Source organism: Monodon monoceros, unplaced genomic scaffold (assembly GCF_005190385.1).
Source record: "Monodon monoceros isolate NGI ecotype Baffin Bay Population unplaced genomic scaffold, NGI_Narwhal_1 Super_Scaffold_8, whole genome shotgun sequence".
Lineage (NCBI taxonomy): Eukaryota > Metazoa > Chordata > Mammalia > Artiodactyla > Monodontidae > Monodon > Monodon monoceros.
The window spans coordinates 56,739,758-56,756,770 of NW_021703785.1; positions in this window are offsets into that span (position 1 = coordinate 56,739,758).

Consider the following 17,013-nt stretch of genomic DNA (forward strand, 5'->3'; position numbering starts at 1 on the left):
TGGGGAGTTTAAAAAATCCTGATGCCTAAAGTCACACCCCACACTGAATAAATGAAAATCACTTGAGTGAGAGCCGGATCTCAGTAGTTTTAAAAACTCTTCAGGTGAGGTGAACGTGTAGCCAAGTTTGAGAATCACTGATAACTCCCTAGTCCCCCTTCTCCGAGGTCATTTGAACGGTGTCTGTTGCAACCGAAGGATTTGTATGCGTCGCTCGTCCCAGTCTTTTTAAGGAGCTTTGACACTTCCCTGGTGTTCTGGATAGCAGGATATGGTCTATGACAGTCTTCTTACTGACCAGCTGTCATAATCCTTATCTAGAAAAATCTCGTGCACTTTGCCTGACACTCTAAATAATGAGGTAGTTAAATTGCTTGCTAATTTCATGAGCTGTTTGAAGAGCTCTTTGCATGAAAATGAGAATTATGTAAAACAGAATCTTGTTTTTGTCCATGCCTCCTGCTTCATTCCTCTTGGTGCTTCTGTGGACAGGATGAGTCATCTCTCAGCTACAACTGGACTGGAATTTCTTTTAAAATATACAGCAGACCTTGATTGTGCTTTTTTTTTCTTCCAGTATTTCTTACTGGTTTCAGCCTGTTCGTTTTCTATCATGTTTTTGTCCTTCTGCCTGGACATAAACATTCCTGTCTCAGTAGCAGCAGCTGGCAGATGCCAGAGGTTTATACAAGAGTATAGGGACATAAGTTAAGGACATAACTATATTTGGGAATGACAACTTTGAATGACAAACTGATTCATGCTCTGGAATTTTCTTTATTAAATGGACCTGGAGGAACAGACTTTTCTGTCCACTGGGTGATTTCCTCCTATATTTGCTGGAAGAATCATTGATCATTTGTTATTATTAGCAGCATCCACCCATCCAACACCTGAACACCACTTTTAGAAATGAGATTAAATGATCTGATTCCAGAGAGAAAAATCTCTCATGATCAGTAGTGACAGGCAGGACTGCCAGACACCACCATGGTGATTTACTTAGTTCTCTCCGTGAAAAGGTAAAAGAAAAGGACGAGCTAAGCCTTTTCCAGGTAGACATGAAGGCCTGGGCTCATGTATGGAGCTCCAAGCTCCAGCCTGTGATGGGCATTAATATTTCTTGGCTTATCTATTGAATGCAATGCCCAGGGATTTGAACAGATGCCAGACAAAGGAGAGACTGTGAGAATTCTGGGCCAGGCATTCTCTAGAAGAAAGAAAAGTACTCAGCAGTTTTAGAACACTCCATGCTCTTTCTGTCTTTGCTTTTTTAACACCTGTCCTTCTTACCTGCCTGGTGAACCCATTCTCATCCTTCAAGACCCAGCTAAAGCAGCACCTCTGTGAAGGCCCCTCTTATTTCCTCTGCTGGGACATGTGGATCCTAGCTGTAATATTATTATTGCACTTATCATTCTCTTAAGTTCACTTAGCCATGGCCTTTCTCATGAGTTTAAAAACGCTCTGGAAAATTCCCTGGTGGTCCAGTGGTTAGGGCTCCCTGCTTCCATTGCAGGAGGCATGGGTTAGATCTCTGGTTGGGGAACTAAGATCCCGTATGCCGCATGGCAAGGTCAATAAATAAATAAGTAAATAAAAACCCTCTGAAGGTGGGACTGGCTTTCTGATGTGTCCCTTTACCCCGCAGCCTATAAAAGTGCCTGCTATCACAGAGCTGATACTCGAGAAATTGATGGTGAATTCAGAATACCACTAGAAGGAAGACAAGAATGAACAGTATTTAAGGATGGCTGTGTGCGCAGTACTTCCATACATCATCTTGTTAAATCTTCTTAACAACCTTAACAACAAATGAGGTAAATATAAATATAAGAAATATTAAGGGTCTTTCACTGCTGATAATGGGCAACGGTGAGTGGGCCTCCCGACTCCCAATCACATTCTCTCTCCATTCCATGATAGCCTGAGTTACTCAAAAAGCCTCTTTTAAAATGGAACCAGATATTCCTTCAGATATTCCTTTTCCTTAAACAGAACTTGCTAACGAGCACAATTCACTTCATTTGAAAATGGCCATTTTGACGATATTAACTTAATTTTATTCTCTTACTTGCAAAAACGTTGAAAAGCGTAGGTATCTGCAGATACATGGAGAAGTGTTTTTTTCAGGAAATATTTAGCATGACTCATGCACATATTCAGTATATTAAATTAAAAGCATCAAGTGGTCTTATGAGATAGGAACCCACAGTACGATGGGCTTCTTTCAAAAGGCCATTTAGAAATGCATCTCTGAAAAGCGGACACAACGTGCAGTAGTAACAAAATGATCTCAATCCCACAGGACTGTCCTAGAATGACCCCATCTATAGATGAGCTTAGAGTGGTAGAGTAGGAATAGTAAGGGCCACCATACATTACTGACAATATGCCAGAGACTGTGATAAGCATTACAGGCCTCAGCCCATTGATACCCAGCAAGCAGGGTCTTGAAGAGTTTTGTACACCCATGTTCATAGCGGCATTATTCACAATAGCTAAAACATGGAAGCAACCCAAGCAATGGAGAAGCAAAGTGTGGTATATAAATACAAAGGAATATTATTCATCCTTAAAAAGGAAGGAGGGCTCCCCTGGTGGCTCAGAATGGTTAAGAATCCGCCTGCCAATGCAGGAGACACAGGTTCGCGCCCTGGTCTGGGAAGATCCCATGTGCCGCAGAGCAGCTAAGCCCGTGTGCCACAACTACTGAGCTCACGTGCCACAACTACTGAAGCCCACGCACCTAGAGCCCGTGCTCTGCAATAAGAGAAGCCACCGCAATGAGAAGCCTGCATACCGCAACAAAGAGTAGCCCCCGCTCGCCACAACTAGAGAAAGCCCGCACAGCAACGAAGACCCGACGCAGCCAAAAATAAATAAATAAATAAATTTATCAGAAAAAAAAAAGGAAGGAAATTCTGACATGTGCTACAACGTGGATGAACCTTCAGCACATTATGCTAAGTGAAATAAGTCAGCCAGAAGAAGACAAACACCGTATGGCTCCTCTTACGTGAGGTACTTAGAATAGTCCAAATCACAGAGATGGAGAGTAGAATGGTGGTTGCCAGGGACTTGGGGAGTGGGGAGTTAATGTTTAATAGATATGGAGTTCCAGTTTGTGAAGAAGGAAAGAGTTCTGGAGATGGGGGGTGGTGATGGATGCGCACTATGCATGTATTTAATACCGCTGAACTGTACACTTAAAAATAGTTACGATGGTAAATGTTATGATATGCATATTTTATCACATTAAAAAAATGGAGAGTCAAAACGAAAATAGAGTATATGTATGTATATAGGTATATTTGGAAAAAGGACGGGAACGGGGAGGGAAGGATGCACAGCAGACTGATAACACTGGTTACCTCCAGGTTGGGGTGCGATGGGAACCAGGATTGGGGAGGGGAGGGCAGATGGAACTTAAGCCTTATTTGTAATGCAAAATGGACGCCTGCTTCCTCCTTTTCTCCCCCTCTGCCTCCTGGTTCATTCCAAACCCCGTTCTACCAGGAGCGCGTCTGATTGGCAGCCTCCAAACCACATCCTGAAGCCTAAGTACTTGGAGGCCTGGGAAATGTCAATTTTAGCTTCCTGTCTTCCCCTGCTGTGATAGAAAAGGGCTGGGCAGATTGTGGAACTTATCGATACACACAGTAATATTCCAGGCAACGAAGCCTTCGGCCAATTGCCAAATAAAATCAAGCTAAAGAGAAAAGAATGGAAGTGTGAATCACATGGATTTTTGTATGATTTCTTATTCCACAAAGTCAGCTATAGTCTGAAACTGTAATAGTATAAGCACACAAGAGAAAGAAGTGCACACAAACTTTTGACCTCTGTGAACCCTGACATTTCTGCCCTCCTCCCAGGGGGTCCCCCCTCCACCCAACTTCCTGAAAGACCCACTCTCACCTCCTCTTGGGATGTTTTCATTCTCTGTTATGAAGGAAAGCACCATGATGAAGTAATTTAGAGAAATATTTAGGAAAAAAGATGTTCATCACCAAGTTACTTATCATCATAAAACTGAAAATATTTTATATATTCAAAAACAGGAGAGTAGTTTTATTTATGTATTTACGGACTGAGGAAAAAGTGAAAAGCAACATTTCAAAATGTTACATACAATTATGGGTATTTTCTTTTTGTTTTTTAGTTTTACTTATTTATTTATTTATTATTATTATTATTTTTGGCTGCGTGGTTGGGTCTTCGTTGCTGCATGTGGGCTTTTCTCTAGTTGCGGCGAGAGGAGGATACTCTTTGTTGCAGTGCACGGGCTTCTCATCGCAGTGGCTTCTCCTGTTGCAGAGCATGGGCTCTAGGCATGTAGGCTTCAGTAGTTGCAGCACGCGGCTCAGTAGTTGTGGCACACGGGCTCAGTAGTTGTCGCACATAGGCTTAGTTGCTCCACGGCATGTGGGATCTTACCGGAGCAGGGATCGAACCTGTGTCCCCTGCATGGGCAGGCGGATTCTTAAGCACTGCGCCACCAGGTAAGTCCCATGGGTATTTTCTTTGTAGTTCTTTTTTTATTTTCCAAATTTTCCACAGTGAGTTTGTAATGATAATCAGAAATACAGTCATTTGTATTTTTAAAAAAGAAACACATATAACCGTCCTATCTTCCACCACTCTTGCTGCCTGTGGCATGGAGTTTCATCTCTTCATCATGTTCATTTTCCAGACAAGAAGTTATGCTCTGCTGTGCCTGCTTCCATCTCACTTTCCAGGATTTCCAAACAAATCCTTTTGTTTCTGTTGAGAGCAGCTCCCTTCCCACTCCTCACCCCTGCACCAGGGGAAGATTAGGCTTTTAGGATTTAGGGATGGAGAATTTTCAGGTGCTCAAGTTAATCCCACTGGCAAAGGCCACCGATAGGTGAAGGGAGAGACTATTTGGTGCAGAACTACACCGAGGCACAACCTGAACCCCACAGATGCCCGTGTCACCTCCCCTGACAGGAGCTGTCCAGTGCCATCCAGTTGAGTTCTCAGTTCCCAGCTTCTGAAGCCACCCAAGTCAGTAAATGGATCAAACAGAAAGTGAGAAAGCATGAACTGTGATGACTATGAGAACCCTGCAAGGAAGGACACCCACAGATCTCCTCTGCTATTGTCATTTAATTACCTACCACGGTCTGGTAATTCAGGCCTCATTGGCCATCCTTAATTTCACCTTTCAGATCAAAGGTCTAGTCCCTGGCTAGAAATTCTTTATTCCTGTTTTAGATAGTATCTTCATAGCAGGGGAGGAAGCCTCCTACAGGCTGGAGTCGGAAGGCTATGCTGTCACCTGCAGACATCTCCAGGGGCATGAGGAATGTCAGTGCTAAGGAATTATTACTGGGTACCTACAGAATGTAGCGCCCTCTGGGCAGCCCAGCCCTGAAGGAAAAGCAGGAGGACAGGCACTAAGGACCAAGAGATAGCAGGGTCAGAAGTGGGGACATTTCTGATCAGAGAACTAGGCTTGCTGACCAGGAGGCATCTGGAAAAAATTGCAAAATGCTTTCAGGGCAGAATGATAAGCCTAGTGACGGTGGTGCTTCCAGCCTGAACTCCACCCCTTGGTGACCGAGCTCCACCCCTTGGTGACTGAGCTCCGCCCCTTGGTGACCGAGCTCCGCCCCTTGGTGACCGAGCTCTGCCCCTTGGCTGCGTGCGCAATAGCCCTGGGAGGTGATCAAGACTCCAGCAGCTCAGGCCACCGAGAGGAAGGTGTGGTGAGGAAAGGGACAAGTGACACAGACTTTCTGAGGAACTTCTGCCTGTTACTTAGGACAGTTAGGACATCTGAGGGTCAGGCAGCTTAACGTCCCCTGCCAGCAAGACAGGGCTACTGTCTAGTAGCTAGTGAGGCAGGACAAGGGCAGGGACCAAACACGTTTGTGTTGAATCGGGAGGAGACAAACACACCAGCTAAAGAGGGGGCCACTGCAGAGATGGAGAAACCGTGGCAGGGTGCCTGTTCTGTCCTTGGACCAACTGAGATGAAGGTCTCCCTCACCAATTTATCAGGAGTGACAGTACAAGGGAAAGCCCCCCCTGAAAGCCAGACTGTAAGCTCTGCTAAGTTCCAAGAAAGCACAGACTGGGTGTGTTTTCTTTACCATTCCGTCTGCAGTCCCAAGGCTGTGTCTGAAACATCATAGATGCTCAGAAAATATTTGTTGTCCAGAGGGAGAAACAAACAAAGTGGGAACCTAGAGGCTAGAAAATCTGCACGTGGAGGGTGGACCATTTCGTACTCCTCTCTGTTCACAGGACCTGGATTCCAGGCCTTTCTGAGTATGTGACTTTGGACAAGTTACAGCTTCTCAGATCTGGTGCTTTGTTTTGGTTTGGTTTCTCATTTGTAAGGTGGAGATAATAAGACTTCATAGGGTTCTTGTAAGGGTTAAATGAGGTCATGTATATCAAAGTGATTTGTAAACTGTGAAGTGTTAGATAAATGTTAACGTTTGCTCTTCTGTGAGGATGATATGATGACTGTGAGGCTGGTGATAGCAATGACGGTCATGATGATGGTTTCTTTTGGAAGAGAATGATGTGAAATGGCGAAGTGAGCTTTTGAGTATTTCATACGTGGAACAGGAGTGGATGTATTGATGGAAAGAAAGGTTCACGGAAGCCAGAGAACCCAATGCAGGATTTTGCTCACATGGGCTTGTATAGTCACCCTTTATGTTTGTTAGTTTTGAACCCCAGATTGGGGAAGCTCATTTAAGGCAAGGAGTGTCTTTTGCTCCTGCTACTTCTCCATGCCCCTTACATAGTACATTGCTTATAACAAGCAGTAAACATTTGTTGGGAAAAAATAGTGAATGAATGATTTGATGAAGGGTGACATAGCTACAGTGGGCAAAGAGAAATGAAAATATTAGCTGGGCAGAGATTGCTCCCTGAAAGTAATTTGTTCAGGCAGAATCAAAACTGATCTTGTCACTTCCTGATTTAAAAACTTCACTGGCTCTTCACTGCTCAAAAAACAAAGTCCAAGAGTATTAGGAGGGCATAGAAGGTCCTTCCGAAACTGGATCCAACCTATCTCCCTAGCCTCATCTTCCTTCTATCACTCCATCTCGCCAAATTCTAATTCCTTCCACAGCTGTCTTGACTCAGCCAACATGCTAACAATGTTGAACTCCTTAGGGTTCCCTGGACGTGCCAGATCTTTGCATAGGCTATTTCCTCCCATTGGGAAACTCCTATACACCCGTGGAGATACAGCTGCAATGCTCTCTGTTTTGGAAAGTGATCCCTGATATCCCAGGCATTTTATTCATTCACAGAACTAGTGTTTCCTTAGCATCTGTGTATGAGCAGGCCACACAAGATGGCTGTTCTCTTGCTCTCTGTACATCCCCTACTCGACCAGTCTCTTCTTCACCTACACCCTACTCACCTGACCAACCTTCCCTCTAAATCACAGAGCCTAATCAGTAAATGCCTGTGTACTTGCCCCCGGCCCCAGCTAGTGATTGTTCTAATCTTTAGATCAGAACTATCTCCATTATGATAGTTTATCAAAGGGGCAGTGAGGTGCACCCCTCTGCTGGTTTCCCTGGCAACCCATGAGCCAACCTGACATCAGTTCCCCCTATGACTGGTCATCTCCCTCTTCCCCTAGTAGCAAAGACCACAGCCATGTCCTGCCCACCGTCTGCCACATGCAGTGCGGTGTCACTCCAGGACCTTGCTTCAGACATGTAAGATCCCCCCCATCCATTAAACCACTGATGTCTCTGTCACTGACTCTGGGCTCTTTCTTTGGTCTTGTGGTTGGGCAAGTACAGGGATTGCAGGCCTGCAGGGTGCAGCCTAACAACCTGCTGTGAACCAGATATTGTTCTAAGTGCTGGACATAGCAGTGAACACATCAGACCAGGTGTCCGTCCTCACGGAGCATTCATTCAAATAAGAGGGGGTGGAAATTAAAAACGAAAGAAAGAAAATCAATGTATACTATGTTAGCATGTAGTAAAAGTGAGGGGGATGGGGCACTGAGGAAGGGGTTGAGAATTCTATTGTATTTAGGGTGATGTATCAGTCAGGATAGGCTGGGTTATGTTGCAATAACAAATAACCCCCTAAAATCTTAGTTTTATAACAAAGATTTGCTTCTAGCTCACGCTACATGATCACAGAAGGTCAGCTGGGACTTAGCTCCACGTTCCTCACTCTGAAGACAAGCCCAAGCGAACGTTTCTTTTTTCTTTTTTTAAAAATTTTTATCTTATATTGGAGCATAGTTGATTAACAATGTTGTGTTACTTTCAGGTGTACAGCAAAATGATTCAGTTATACATATACATGTATCTATTCCTTTTCAAATTGTTTTCCCATTTAGGTTATTACAGAATATTGAGCAGAGTTCCCAAGCAAACATTTCTGATTGCTCTGACAGAAGCTAGAGAAAAGGAGGGGAAGCATGCACCAGCATTAAGGGTTTCACCTGAAAATGGTGCAAGTCCTATCTGCTCACGTTTCATTGGCCCAAATGAGTCACATGGTCACACCTGAGTTAAACAGGACGTGGAAGGGCAATTGTACCATCTTCCTAAGAAGACAGAACTGAGCTTGTGTGAACAGTCCTAATGATTGCTACACGTGGTCAAGGAAGGCCTCTCTGATGATAAAGGGACACCTAGGCAGAAAACTCAAGAAAGTAAGAGCTAGCTGGTAGATATTCGGGGCGGAGGACTTCATCCTTTTGGGTTCTCAGGCCAAACAGCTTAGAGACATCCTGACTCTTTCTTCTCTTCCTCTCACAGCCCACATCAAATCCATCAGCAAATCCCATTGGCTATACCTTCAAAATACATCCAGATTTGAGTGCCGCTCACTGCCTGCACCTCTGGTTCAAGCCTCATCATTTCTCCTCTGGATTATTGCAGTAGCATCCTAATTGTTCTTGCTGCTTCTGCCTATGACCCCTGCAGTCTGTTCACCCCACAGTAGCCAGAGGGACCCTTTTCAAATTTAAGTCAGAGCGTGACACTCCTCCGCCCAAACACGTGTATGGCTTCCCATCTTTCTTGGAGTAAAAGCCACATAGTACTTAACAGAGCCTCACGCCGTCCACACCCCACCCACCCAGTCCCACCCTGAATGCTCTCTGCTGTCATCCACAGCTCTCCCTCTCACTCACTTTGCTTCTGTGATTTATCATCCAATTTGGTCAATAAGGACTTGAGTGCCTACTCTGTCTTAGACACCAAAATATAAGCCAGAAATCATAGTTAAAAACAGAGGCCTAGGGCTTCCCTGGTGGCGCAGTGGTTGAGAGTCCGCCTGCCGATGCAGGGGACACGGGTTCGTGCCCCGGTCCGGGAAGATCCCACATGCCGTGGAGCGGCTAGGCCCGTGAGCCATGGCCGCTGAGCCTGTGCGTCCGGAGCCTGTGCTCCGCAACGGGAGAGGCCACAACAGTGAGAGGCCTGCGTACCGCAAAAAACAAACAAACAAAAAAAAACAAAAGACAGAGGCTTACACTGTACTATAATCAGTCTGTTTTCCTGTATCTCTCTGCTACTACACTAGTACCTCTGTTTTCATGTTGTTCATCTGTGTATCTGTATGCCCAGCACTATGCTTGGCATGGCTTTGTGATTGATACATATTTGAGCAGAGGATGGACAGATACATTAGATAGATAGACAGACAGACTGACTTCAACTTTATTGGAATTATGGCATGTGCTGTGGATTCTCTGAGGTGGAATACGCCAGCCTCTAACAGCTGAGGCCATTTGCAAGGGAAGCCTAACAGCAGAGGGCCCTATCTGAATTTGATCGGCATTATCAGGGAGACGATAGAAATGAACAGACTTTCTTGTATGAAAAAAAAATAGATTCCAGATCTGAGATGATTTAGTCTTGCTAGATGAGTCAACCCTAGGAAAGAAACACGGGTTCAAGTGGTCAACCACAGTCCATTTACACACCCCTTGGTTTGACTTGAACTTTGAGGAGAGGAAAGAAGATGGGTTGATGAGGTCAGAAATAAAAGTAACACATGACCTGTAATATTGGAGGAGACTGTACGAGGGCCCATCAAAACTCTATTTATTCATTTATTTTTTAAAGATTTACTTATTTTTGCCTGCATCAGGTCTTAGTTGCAGCATGCGGGATCTTTGTTGAGGCATGCAGGATCTTTTGTTGCGGCACTTGGGTTCTTCATTGCAGCATGCAGGCTTCTCTCTAGTTGTGGAGTCCAGGTTCCAGAGTGCATGGGCTCTGTAGTTTGCTGCACGCGGGCTCTCTAGTTGAGGTGCGTAAGCTCAGTAGTTGTGGCGCATGGGCTTAATTGCCCCGCGGCATGTGGGATCTTAGTTCCCTGACCAGGGATCGAACCCACGTCCCCTGCATTGGAAGTTGGATTCTTTACCACTGGACCACAGAAAAGTCCCCAAAACTTTATTTAAACTAGTAAGTTTTCTGTCTACAGCTTGTGGTTAAAATCCTCAAATGTAAATATGTAACCTTTCCACTTCCACCACATCAATTTCAGAGAACTCAAATTATTAGTGTGGCCCAGAAGCAAGTTTATTTAAATTGCAGGCTGTAATTTTGCAAAAAGAAATGCTAGTATTTAAAGTAAAACCAGAAACAAAATTCATCCAGAAGATACCAAAAAGATCCTTAATAGATTCCCCCACAAAGATGGTTCCTTCCCCCTTGGAAAGAAGAAAGTTACTCCCTCTGATTGGAAAAGAGACAGCATGGGTCGTACTGCGTTTCATGGAGATGCGCTCCTGTGGCTGGCTCACCTTCTGCCATCTTCTGCCACGTGATTGGGAAGTTTGCCTTCCTAGTGCTAGCTGAAAGGAAGAGAGTCAGAGCAGTTTTCAGGAATGTAGGGAGACCACCAGCTGAGTCAGGAAGTCCTGGGCCCCCCAGGTTGTTGACAGAGAACTCACAGCCAGTACAGGATAACAAGTGTTGTCAGTGATTAGTGAGCCCTTCAAACAACTGAGCCTGTTCTAGATCTTCAAGCATTCTGCCAAGTGAGGAAATTCTTCATCTTCCCCCAAATTAAAAGGATGTGTCCTATAGATTATGTAACAGCATGCACAGACAATTTATATTCTCTGAACACATAGGGACGTGTTTATATGATTACAGTATATTCTATGTGAGCTCTAGTTGTGTCTCGCAACCCAAGTAGGTGGTAAGCTCCTGATTAGAAGGGATCATTTTTGTCTACTTTTTAAACACAATTAATGGCGTTTATATAGGGTTGAATCCTTAATGGAAGATTAAAATATGCCAATTGATTGAAAGAGTGAATGAATGAATGAATGAATGAAAAACACTGCCATTGAGAGGAAGCAGCAAGAGTAAAGAGCTGCTAAAATACCTTTCTTGGTTCTCTTTAGAGGATGAACAATATAGCTTATGCACCATAGAAGCCTACTAATTTTGGTTTTAAAGTATCAACAATATAAAAAACTCTGGAAATGATTTGCTATGCAAAGAGCAAAATAAGAAAAGAAATATTTGGGGCTTCTAAGTTTCTGAAAGGGTAATGTAAGCAGTATGGTCTGTTGGTAAATTTCAGACTAGGTGGCAATGTAAATTAAGTGGCAATTTCAGTTTAGAAGACTGAGGTGGGTACTAGAATAAAGTCATACAGTGGGAGTTAAAAGCAAACTTAAAAGGGATAAAACCATGTACGTTCACAGCATGCAACTGAACAGCCTAGAAAGTTTAGGCTCCCTTTCTGTGGACTTTCAGAAAAGGAGCCTTTCAATGAGAGGTTTATTTTCATGAGATGTTTGTTCCTGTGGTGATCTGCATAACTTTGCTACTATCTACTTGGCAATAAATCATTTGTGAAGAGATGAAAAAGTCTCTCACTAGCTGACACAGAACCTCTTTGCACCAGTTTGCCTCTGTGCTTCACTAATCTATATTCTGGAAAGAGAGAAATCTCCCACATCTTACATGGGCTCAGTGTGTCAATCCCAGGGCACTGGTGAACATGGCATTCACTTTGTATGAATCTGGCTACAGCAAGGACAACCTTCAGGTTACATGAAAATGAGAATTAAAGGTACCAGACACCAGAGCAAAGACAACTTAGGAGCTCAGAGCAACAGAAACAGAAACAAAACAAAACAAGCAGAGGACACAAGGTGTAGAAACCCTCAAGCCACCTGGAAATAAATCATGCTCACCTAGGTCTCTCCCACAATCTCCACAGGTGTTTGCTGATGGATGCGGATGGCACTGGCTCCATACACAGGCATCCCTCCATTGCTATGCCCTCTTTGGATTAGATAAATGAAGCAAAGCACCCTCTGCAGTAGGCTGGTCTATGAGTCCAAAGACCCACGTTTTGGGTTCTGATCTGCTTCTTATTAATTTATTGAATGTACCTTCTCTTAACTTTAATTCTTTTATCTCTAGCTGGTTGAAAGCTTAACTTCAATTGCTCGCTTCTAGGTTGTAGATAAAAGTGCCTGCCTGCCTTGTTGTAGGGGAATAAGTGAGGAAATGCACTTGAACATACCCTAGAGATGTGAGCTCCAGGAAGCAGATGACGGCAGGATTTTTGGGTTGAGGGTGAAAGAGAGAGAGATCATAGGGCATCAGAGGTAACTACTAAAACAGAGCCTCAGAGTCGACTGTCACAAAGCTACTGGATTTTATACCCAGTGTACCCAGAGACTAGGCTCAGAGGGATGGACTCACGCAGACCAGACTTACAAGAGATCAATATTTGAATTACAATGTCAATTTATTTAATATACAATGGGAGATATCCCTTTCCAGTGACAAGAATGTTTGTAGCTACTATCCAAGGAATCCCCCTCCTTTATTATCATGGCCAGAAGGTTGTTTTAATGAGAAGATTGGACAGGGTTCTCAGATGCAGTAGAAAATAACTATGTAAATGGATGTAAGTACAACTGGAATTTATTAAAATTATATTGGACATTTGGAATTGTGATTGGCTATAGACTCAAGTTCAGGTACATAGGCAAGAGCAAGGCTCCAGATCATGCCTCAGAACGGGTAAGGAGAAGACATTCCTCTTCAGCCGCTGAGCATTAGGTATTGCACTTTGCACTGAGAAGCACTAAGAGTTTGAGATATTGTTAGTGGGAATAACAAATGCCCACCACCATCCACCCCTTTGGCTGTCCAACATTAACAGACACTCTTCTTCATCCGAAATGCTCCTGCCTGACAAAATGTAACCGTCCCTCATACAATCATACAATTTCTCACTCCTTCCTCAAAAAGACAGCAACACCGAATCTCATCACGGACTGCATCCAGCTCATGTCCTGGAAGTCTGAGTGGGACTCTTCTACTTCTAGAAGAGGAATAACTGTACTGATATTCTATATTACCTATAATATCCTACAGACTCGATATTAAAGGAATAAAGGTATGGTAGTAGTTAAGGAAACTACTACCAATTCATTCTATACAAAATAATGGGGGAAAGAGAGAGAAAGAGGAAAAATAGTTAAAATATGAACATGACACTATAGGGAAGAAAATACAGAAAGAAAATATAACTCTGAAGAGTCGAGACTGTCTGGTTGCCTGTTGTCCCACCATCAGTATTTAGCAGGGTCGACCAGCAAGCAGGAGGTATTTTTCAAAGGTGAATAGTGCCTTTACTTGCTTGGAGGCTTGTTGCTCCATCACTACAGCCTTGACCAGCTGGAGAGAGTTCTCTTGCTCCTGGTTCTACTCAAAGCTGCTTGTCTTTCAAAAGAGACAGTACACCCAAATGTAGTATATGTTTTCTATAAAATCGAAACATTTCCACTAAGCATTTTCTTTTTCTTTAGTGGCAGGGGTTACAAGACGTAGAAACAAGTTCTCAGCTTTTAATGTTATCCCATCATGCTCCAGACTGCTGGAGCCTCAAAAATCCTCCCTGATGTCGCAAGCCTAGGATTTTCATGGGCGTCTGTCTCCCTACATCTGGCATCCTCAGTCATAGAGCAATGCTTATCGAGCTCCAGCAACTTTTTGCTCCCAGGAATCTGTCTCATCAATGTAGTGGAACAGCATGATCTTCTGTGAGATGATAAGATAATCGAGGTCCCTGCAGATGGACTTGTGTGACACAAGGACAGGAAGTTGATGTGTCCCTGGGGCAATACACTTAAGGTAAACTGCTCTCCTCACTAGGTGAAAGCAAACTACTTGACGTATTTTCTGTTTGGGGGGATAGAGATCAACAGTTGCATTCCTACACCGTGGTATATATATATTTGCTTTAGTAAAGAGACCACATCTAGAAGAGGAGTTACAGTTGTCATTATTTCCTGATTAAGCTTACAACAAATTGCTGTCATTATCCCAAATCTATCATTTTTAATACTGTCAAAAGGGCAATCAAGTAAGGATGTGAAAATAATCCCACTCCTGTATCTTTTCAGGTCCATAATAATGGCATTTATGTCGTCAGTTTTACCAAGGATGAGGCAGTGCTTTTCATTTACCGAGTCAGGGGTTTCTAATTGATCTTTTCAACTAGAATAGTTTTATTCCATGGGTCAAGGGCCCAGCGAGAGGATTCTGAAGATTGCTGAGTAAATCTGTGCCATTAATACTCCAAGAAACTAGGGCAATAACTATGGGGTCTCACTGAGCCTACTGTGAAGTGAACTCAGGTTAAATCTCCATCTATTGCATGACCCTGATAAACCTCCACTCTGTAGATGACAGTGGCATTCTGGGTCCCTGGAAATTAATGTTGCTTAAGGATAGTGTCTAATGTCCGGAATAGACTAGGTATTTCTTCTTCTCCTAGTAAGTGACCACAGGACCCTTTGGAGAAGCTGAAGGAAGATATACAATAAAGTGCGTGTCAGATGATTGCATGGCCCTTGTCTGTAAACTGACTCAACCTGGGAATAGAGTGGGAGAGAGTGACTCTTCTGAGGTGGTTAAAGTAAAGCCTTTATTCATAATTCTTGGAGTTTGGAGGGGGGTTTACAAATTAAGTAGTAACTTTATAGTCTGCTTCTCTATATTGGTTCTCAGAATTCAAGAGCAATTAGATCAATGGTTCTCAAAGTGCCCCTGAATCAGCAACATCAATACAACCTGGGAAGTTATTAGTTAGAAGTGCAAATTCTTGGATCCCGTCCATATTTACTGAATCAAAAACTCTGTGCCCATGCCCCCAACCTCTCCTTTCTCCCTTCAGCCAAAAGGAAGTCTTTCTCCCTATATCCTATGACTGACTGGGGGTCCAGAGGGAGGCACTCTCCATTTCCACAGTTCCAACTTCCACACAGGTTTGGCCAAGACCACCCTGCTACATTCGATTTAGGAAAGTTATAAATAAAGGAACTGGGGAGATTTTAAATTCTGGAAGCATCATAGCCAACAGTGACTTTGAGTATGGGAGGGTGAGAGTTTCAATATATCTTGTTACAGTGGTTTGTCATCATGACTCACACTTAGCAAGCTTCCATTTAGCAGTGCATCAGCACTTTAACCCAGTAAGCAAGTGGACTTTAGTCATTGTCCCAATGCTATGTAAATAGATGTGTTCCCACTAGCTCAGAGATCAGCTTTTCCTGCTGTCATCAATCCTTGGGAGCTCATCTCAAGGATGACACACATCCCTGCCCCACACTCCACCAATACACACACACACACACACACACACACACACACACATTCCTCTCCCACCCTCACTCCTCTCCGGAAAGTTCTGTTCAGGCCCTGGCTCACATCCAGCCTGATGCAAGGACATGTCTCCTAATTGTCTCTGAGTCCCAGGTCTGGTTCCCCTGAGCAGCATCATGACCCATATCTCCATAGTAAACTTGTGCTTCCTTTTGAGAACATGATGGTCTTTTGAAGGATACTCAGTGGCACTTCTGTTAATGAAGAGCTGTGTTCTGACAGCATGCTTTGTGATCAGGAACTTCATTACCATGGTCAGAAATAAAGTTGGACACCTAGGCGTGCACCCCTTGAAATCAGTAAAGGTCCCCATTTCCTCCTAATACCAAATTCAGTAGATGCTTTCTAATCATCCCACTTGTTTCCTCATCTACCTCGGACAGGATTGAATCAGGGAAGCGGGAGAGAGTGATGGAAATACACAAACTGGGTTCAAATCCTTACTCCTGCATTCCTAGTCATGGGACTCTGGACAAGTTACTTAACTTCTGAGACTAACTTTTCTTCATCTGTAAAATAAGTAAGGTGATTTACAAGGAAGATTATAATGCACATATGAGCTACTGGAATACAGATAGTCTTTGATAATGAGTAGTTATTACTGCCCTTGTTGACGAGTTTTCATTTTTAAACTCTTCCCTTGGATATTGTGGCACCTCTATACCATGGTTCTCTTTCTATCTCAATTTCCATTTCTCATTCATTCATTCAACAATATTTATTAAATGTCTACTATGTACCAGGCATTTTACTAGGCACTGGGATTACAAAAATTACTAATACACAGTCTCTCTTCTAGAGAAGTTCACAGACCAGTGGGGAGAGAGACGTACAGACAAATGTGACTCGACCCGATAACTGCTATACTAGAGGTCCACTCATGGTGGTCTAGACACAGTGGCCTGAGGCGCCAACAGGAACCTGGGAAGTCTTCCAGCTTGAGCTGAGCCTTGAAGGATGGGTCTAAATTTGGCAGGCAAACAAAGAATGGAAGCTTGTCCCAATCCAAAGGAGCAGTATGCATAGCATTAGTGAAAATCACCTAGCTGGCGGCAAAATCAAAAGCCTCAGACAGAAAAAAGTGTTGGACGACTCCATTTATTTTAGTCACAGACCAAAAATGATGTGATCATTTTTGTGCACAAACTTTTGGGTATGGAGGCTGTCTCGCATATGATCAAAGTGTTTAATATCACTTAGGAATACGCTGATACAACAACTCTCAAAATGGCCAACAGTGTTGTCTTGGCTTTTGGCACATGGTATGAAAATCGCTCTAAAACTCTAGAATCACAATGTGCATGAATGAGATGCTCACACTAGAAGA